Genomic DNA, 7,729 nt, shown 5'->3' on the forward strand with positions numbered 1-7,729 from the left:
GCTCAGGCTGAAGTGCAATGGCATGATCTTGGCTCACTGCAACCTCTGTCTCCTGGGTTCAAGCAATTCTCCTGCGTCAGCCTCTGGAGTAGCTGGGATTATGGTGCCCGCCACCGTGTCCAGCTAATTTTTGTATTTTTAGTAGAGACGGGGTTTCACCATGTTGGCTAGGCTGGTTTTGAACTCCTGACCTCAGGTGATCCATCTGCCTCGGTCTCCCAAAGTGCTAGGATTACAGGTGTGAGCCACTGCACCTGGCCTATTTCTTTTTCTTTATTTTTATCTGACCATCTTATTTCAGAGAGCCAATCTTCAAGTTCTGACATTCTTTCCTCAACTTTGTCTATTCTGCTGTTAATACTTACGATTGCATTGTGAAATTCTTATATTGTGTTTTTCAGCTGTGTCAGATCCATTAGGGTCTGTTTTAGCGGGCTACTTTGTCCTTCATCTCCTGTATTATTTTATTGTGATTCTCAGTTTCCTTGGATTGGGTTTTGCAGTTTTCCTGAATCTCAAGGATCTCATTCCTATCCATATTCTGAATTCTATTTCTGTCATTTCAGCCAGCTCAGCTTGGTTAAGAACTCTTGTTGGAGGATTGGTGCAGTCATTTGGAAGACATACAACACTCTGGCCATTTGAGTTACTGGAATTCTGGCACTGGTTCTTTCTCATCTCTGTGCGTGAGTATTCCTTTAACTGCAGTGTAAATTGAGTACAGCCAATAAACTTTACTGGATGTTTTCACAGGGCCAAGGCTTCATGCCGGTTCTTTATTTGAAGCTGACTTCTTGGCTCTGGTTTCAGAGGGGGTTATGTTAGTGAGGTATTTTTGGTGTTGAAGCTTAGGGTTGTGATCCAGTAGGTGGTGCTTAGGCATATTGGTCAGTTGATAGTCTCTTGATTGGTTGTGTGGCTCCCCTATATTTTCTCACACTTGCAGTTGTGTTCCCTCTCAATGCTCTAGAAGTATGGGCTCCTCTCTCTCTTGAGTGCTGGCTGTAGATCATGGCTTGCCATTCCTGAGCTCCCCCTTGCATCTCTGGGGCAATCTCAGGGTTTATGTTCCTTCCTTATTTGGAGGAAGTAGAGGAAGGAACTTTAGTAGTGGTTGTGCCAAAGGTCTTTTGTTTGCCTCCTGGGGGCTCCACTCCAGAAAGATGCAGGTCAGCAATTGCTCAGTGCAATCAGTTCAGGACGAAGGGTCTGTGCTGTGGGCCCAAGCTGGGTTGGGGGGGCGGTCCTTGTGTGGTGACGAGCAGGGGTGGTTGGGTGGGACCCAAGGGAGATGGACTGGCCTCCTCTCCTTGGGTTGACTGCAGCTTGTTGGAGGTGTGCATAAGGCACTTAGGGTCTTTGCTCCTTCATTAGTCTAAGGGTAGCGTGGGTAGTTCCACTGCAGGGGCAGTGGCAGAGAGGCTTTCAGTTGCCCTTGGCAGCTCTGTCCAGAGAGTTGCTGAGCTGCTACTGGCTTGATAGCCCCAGTGGTCAGTGGGTGGAGGTCCAGGCCTGGAGGATCTGCCTGTGAGGAGATATGGGAATGGGCACTCATGTAACAGTCTGGGCACTTTTATATAGGGCTGCTGCAGCATGCTGGGGTTCCACCCAAGTCCCTAGTCACCTCAGATTTTCTAGTACATGGAAGAATCAACAATGAAGGATGCAAAGATGGTGGCCTGCCCCTCCCTCTGGGAGCTCTGCCCCAGGGAAGTACAGACTTGTTACTGGCCTGAAAGCATCAGTAGAAGGCAGCTAGAGACCCTAGTTAGTAGGCCCCACCTAGTGAGGAGAAATGGGATCAGGGACCCACTTAAAAAAAAAAAACCAGCCTTGCCATGTTTTTGTAGAGCAGCTGTGCTGTGCTGGGGGCCTGCTCCAGCCCCTAGTTGCCTTGGATTCTCCAATGCCCAAAGGTGGAATGGCTAATTTGCCCAGACAGCAAAGATGGTGGCACTTCTGTCCCTCTGGGAGCTCCATCCCATGGAAGTTTGAGTTCTATCAGCCAGAAAACCCCAGCAGAGGTAGCTGGAGACCCTAGTTGGGAGGTCCCACCTGGTGAGGAGGAAAGGGATTGGGGACCTGCTTTAAAAAGCAGTCTGGCCGTGTTTTCATAGAATAGCTTTGCTATGCTGGGGTCTGCTTCAGCTCCCGGTCATCTTGGACTCCCCAAAGCCTGAAGGCTAGATCGGCTAAGTAGTCCAAACAGCAAAGATGGCAGCCTTCCCCTCCTCCTGGGATCTCTGTCTTAGGGAGGTATAATGCTGCTACTGATGGCTGTCTGGAGTTCCAAGCCAGTAGGTCTTATCCTGTGATGTGATGTGGAAGTGGGGCTTGTTGGCTGTCACTGCTCAGCCCCCTTGATTCAGCCTCTTTTCTGGGGGTGCCTATTGAGAGGGGGGTAGTCTAACCTCCCAATTCACTGGAGCTGCAATTGTTTTTGCCAGGAAGCCCAGGTATCTAAGCCTACCAGGTCTCTGCATGTGCCTGAGTGTCTGCTCTGCCAAGACTCCACGTAGCTCTGTATGTCAGACTGAAGGCCCTGGTGGAGTGAGTTCACGAGGGGATCTCCTGACCCAAGGGTTGCAAAGATCCTTCTTCATGGGAGATACATGGGTTCCCTAGGTCACTCATTCACTCACTGCTTCCCTGGGCGAGGGAGGTGCCCCTCGCTCCATGTTGCTCTTGGGTGAGCCATTGTTCTGTCTTGCTTTTCTCCATTCTGTGGGTCAAGTTGTTTCCTTGATTAGTCCTAATTAATGTACCTGAATATTTAAGTTGAAGGTGCTATATTTACTTGCCCCTTCTGTTCCTGTCCATGAGAGTGTCACACACTAGCTGCTTCTAGTCGGCCATCTTTGAGCTCAACTTTTAAATTCAATCATGTACTTGACTGTTCCACTTTGGTGTGTTATATGCCTCTCAAAGCAAATCTTTTGATTCCTTCCCCCTAAAGCTGATTCTTCCTCTAATCTTTCCCATTTCATAAAATTGTCCCACCATTACCCCATAGTTCAAGCCCCAGTCTAGGATTTGTCATTGATTCCTCTTTATATCCCTCTGCATCTAGCAAGTCTTGTCAGTTCATCCTCAAATCTATCCACTCCTCATCATCTCCACTGCTATCTCCCATTTCAAGCCATCATTACTTGTGGGTGATGTCAGTGCACACATGTCCCTCAGACCTTTCCATGTTGTTCCAGCCAGCTTCCCACAGTCAGTACTTACATCTTGGTGCTTGAGGGTTGCTCTCCTCCAATCTTGAAAGGTCACTCTGCCTACCTGCTATTGGCGGGAAGTGCTGGGGAATAAGTACTCTCGGCCCCTTCTAACAGCAACCTCCATCAAAGACTTTTGGAGTTGGTGTATAAATACCCCAGCTGCCTTGCCTTTCAGGTGGAACTAGTCTGAGGTGTGTTTGGAACCCTTTTTCCAAATTTCTCTGCAGGTCTAAGCTCTGGTCACTCTCTATAGTAGTTGGGTTAATAATACACTCTTTGTTGCTTGCCTTCCGTTTTCTATTACACTTCCTCCCACTTCTGTCAAGGTGTTTCCTGCAATTCTTAAAGACACTAATTGCACTTGAATCCTTGTCTCAGGGTTTGCTTCTGGGAGAACCCAAACTAAGATGCTGGTTTCCTGAAATAGCCTATTATCCCCCTATAAATCTTTTTCTGCACATTAGCCAGACTGAAATTCTAAAAATGTAAAGTGGATCATATCGCCTCTGCTTGGTTCCCATTCAGCTTAAATTAATATCCCAAATCCCTAATATAGCTCAACATAGTACAGACTCTGGCCTCATTTCATATCATTCATTCCCTCTTTCATTTCACTGCAGTCACACTCAGTTATTTCCTATATCTTGAACTTACCAACTCGCTCCTGTCTAAGGTCATTTGTACTTGTTCCTTCTGCCTGGCACATTCAAACTCCAGAACCTCAGGGGTTGAGCTCCCTTTTAAAATTTCAATCCTAGATCAAATATCACCTTCTCTGAGAAGTCACTCTACAGTAACTGAAACCTCCCTCTATTACAATTGTTTGGATTTATCTTGATATCTATGTATTTATTTATTGTTTACCTTACCCTTCTATAGGACCCCTGCTATATTATAACAGCAACTTTGTGTGTCTTGTTCTCATTTTGTCCTCAGCACCTAGAACAGCAACAGGTCTTAGCACTTAGCAGGAGATTTATATATATATATATACACACACACACACACACACACACACACACACACACATATATTTACTTATTTATTGAATGAATTAATATAAGGTATAATTATCTTTAATTATGTCAAAGGATTGTCTGTATATTAATACTTATCATTTGCATTATTATAATTTATTTGCAACTTGATAACAAAAATAAAATTAATTAGTCACTATTAATGAAGAGATGTATCTACAAAATAATTATTGTGTCAGAGATGTGCCAGGTACTGCACCAGACGTTAAAGATACAAGATGAAAAAGATATTCTCTGCTCTTTCATGAAGTAACTGGTGATATAATTGAAAATAGGAAACTGAAAGTGTAGGTTGTCTTATGTGTCATAACAACAATGACGACTGCCCTCTGAGGGTGCTTTTCAGTTTTCCAAAGCACATCCACGTCACTATGGTAGTTGACCATCATAATGGTGCTATAGGTGGGCCCATTCTTCAGGTGAGGAAACAAAAGCTTAAAGAGGTGAAGAGTTTTGCCAAAGCTCATGCAGCTTGCAAGACACAGCAGTGGGACTGTAATGAGATTTGGGGATGTCAGAAGCTCATGTTCTTTCCACTGCCTCCAACAGTGTCTCCCACCCCTCCACAGCCTGGGGACAGAGCAGATGCCCATCACATGCTTGCTGATGGGAGGAAGGATGGTGGATAATACCATAGGGAACATCCTTCACGTGGGAGATCCTTGGGTGGCTTGACCAACAGACACTGCCAGCCACTTCTGCTGCTGCTGCTGACAGTCCAGAATTAGTCACTCTGGGAGGCAGTGGGCTTTTTGTAAAGCAAATTTACTATTGGGAATAAATATTTGATGCAGGTGAATAGATGTTATGTTTTAATATATTGTTAGTTGAATCCACTAAAAAATACATTGGTTAAATAAATAATATGTGTAATCTACTAATGTGCGTTGGTGCCTAGTGCAGTAAGCCAATCTTTTTTTTTTATTTTTTTAATTTTTATTTATTTATTTATTTATTTATTTATTTTAGTAAGCCAATCTTAAACTAACATCTATTAAGAGAACCAACCTGTTGAAGGCAGAGATATACTCTATGGCAAATTGAGGACAGGGAATTAATAGTTTTCTTCTTAGTTATAAATAATAAATTAATCATTGTTTTACAAAGTTAAATCCATAATTCTGTATTAGTCTCTGTACCCGCTGCATAGACAGAGTCTTGCCACATGTTTTCCTGGGCTAAGAATGCAGTATTTTTGTGAATCAAGCAATGTGCACTGCAAGGCAGGGATAAAATGAGGGGAGTGTGGAGGAAAAGCACCAGGGAAGAAGTCAGAGTGAGAGTAGAAAGGGAATCTTGCTTGCTAATGTGAGAGTTGGAGGTAAGAATGGGCAAGTGGGTTCACTCTTTTTTCGAGGGATGTGATGCCACAGTGGAAAGCCAGTGTTCCATCCAGAAAGGAGCCTGGACTGGCAGGTTCCATGCTGCTCTCATACTTCACCATCACAAACCTCACCTGAAAGAAAGGAAGACTCAGGACTGATCTGGGCGGTATCTTGCTTTCATTTAGTGTTATAAAATATTTACTAAGAAATACAGAATCCAAATGCCTTTGAACTCAGGGACTGAATCTAGTTCTACCCTCTGGAGTCCAGAGAGGTATAGGGATTTTTCCTTAAGTCCCACGGAGCCAGGCCTTGAATTGATTTCATCTTCCTGTCCTGCTCCTTCTTTCACATCACCTTCTCCCTTGCTTTGCAGCCCTTGTCTGTTCTCAGCTGTCTTCCTGTAGCATGTGGTTCCAGGGGAGCCAGGGTAAGTCGTTTCCTCAGGTCTGGCTGTAATTGCATGCACTAAGGCAGAGAAAGAATTGCAGCCTCTCCCACAGAAAACAGCATAAGATGGACAGAATGTGTTGCCTGGCACGATGTTGGAGCATTCCATTCCTATACTGCCAAGTGTTGAGCTCTTCTGGCTTTTTGTCCATAAGCCTTAATTTCTCAAAAGGGACTCTTTTATCAATACTTGGGGATGTAGTAATTCACTGCCACCAAAACTTAGAAATGAGAGCAATAAGAATGCCTTCTGAAAGGCTAACTGGTGGAATCAGCACGCCATGCCACCAGGCACACCATGTTTCCCACAGGAGTACAAAGCCAGGGATCCCCCTGCTGCTCCCTTTCCAGCCTCACCTCTCCTTGCTCCAGCCTCACCGAAAATCTTTGATTTTGCTCTCCCTGTCTGGGACATGGTCCTTCCTCTGCTTAGATACTCCCACACTCCTTCTTGCACCTGCTCCCATTTTGACTTGCTGACCTCTTTTCTTGATTGTGTCCCATGTGGCTCTGTAGTGGTAACTGTGGTTCTCTGCCCATATGCCCTCTTTAGGGTCAGCCTACTCATTCCCAGATGCTGGTAATGTCAACAACTGCTGAAGCTCTCACTGAGATTTGCACTAGCTCGCCGGGAACTGCCTCCCCAATGTCCTGTCCCTCCATAGAGGGTGGCCCACAACCCATGACTGGTTGACTTGGGGGTCCAAAGAAGGTCTTGCCTCAGCAGAGTCTCTGCGGGGCCATCAGCTCCAGAGCTCTCTATAGGCTTTGCAGGAGCCTTAGTTGTAGCCTCATTGTGGACCAGCTTCTCCCTGCCTTGTCCCACCTTCCTCAGTTTCTTACTGGTCTGTCTCCTGGAAAAATCTCCAGTTAATTTTCTGTACACAATTCTCCATCTTAATGTGTTTCTTAGAAAGCCAAGTTAAGGTGATTGTACCAGGAGTGGCCCTGGGAAAAAGACTCTAAAATAGAATCTTGGTGATCTACTTATCAGTCGTCTGTCAATGAGGTCCTCAACACTGGTGGTAGGTGGAGTAAGGAGAGCTCCTGGTGTGTGTAGCAGTGCAATTGTTAAGACTGAGATAGGATGCCAGTGAAAGTAAATGCACTGGCTCATGCAATACCTGGGGCACTGGAGAAGTTTGAGGCAAATGGTGACTGTGGAATTGGGTGACAGCCACTGAATGCCATTGATCCATTGAAGAGAGATTATGTCAGGATCAGAATGGGATTAATCACCAATTCTAGGCAAAATCAGAAAGCCAGAGGACCTCCTTGGCAGCATTTAAGGAAACTCTAACTCCTTGCAGTAGGGCCACAAAGAATGGAAAATCAAGCCTGGCACTAAATTGTAGGAATAGCTTCAGAGAAAGGTGAATTATGGCCCTGGTAGCGGTCTTATACCAAAGTCAGGGTCTTAATAGAGAACGAGTGGGACCCTCAGACTTGGGATGGGGATGTCTGAATAGATGCAGTTAAGACCCCTGAATGTACAGACTTTTCTGAAGTCACTGGGCCTGCAGATGTGGCCCACTCCCCCTTGTTACCAGATTCTGATCATATGGAGGCTTCCATTGAAGAGAGTGTCTTATGAAATGATGTTTGCTCCCTCAGAATCTACCTCTGTATACTGTGCTAGCAATCAGACCAATGAGGTCTGTGCCACATCCTGGCACAGTTTGATTGGATGAGCTGG

The sequence above is a fragment of the Mandrillus leucophaeus genome, unplaced genomic scaffold, assembly GCF_000951045.1.
Source record: "Mandrillus leucophaeus isolate KB7577 unplaced genomic scaffold, Mleu.le_1.0 Scaffold207, whole genome shotgun sequence".
Taxonomy (NCBI): Eukaryota; Metazoa; Chordata; class Mammalia; order Primates; family Cercopithecidae; genus Mandrillus; species Mandrillus leucophaeus.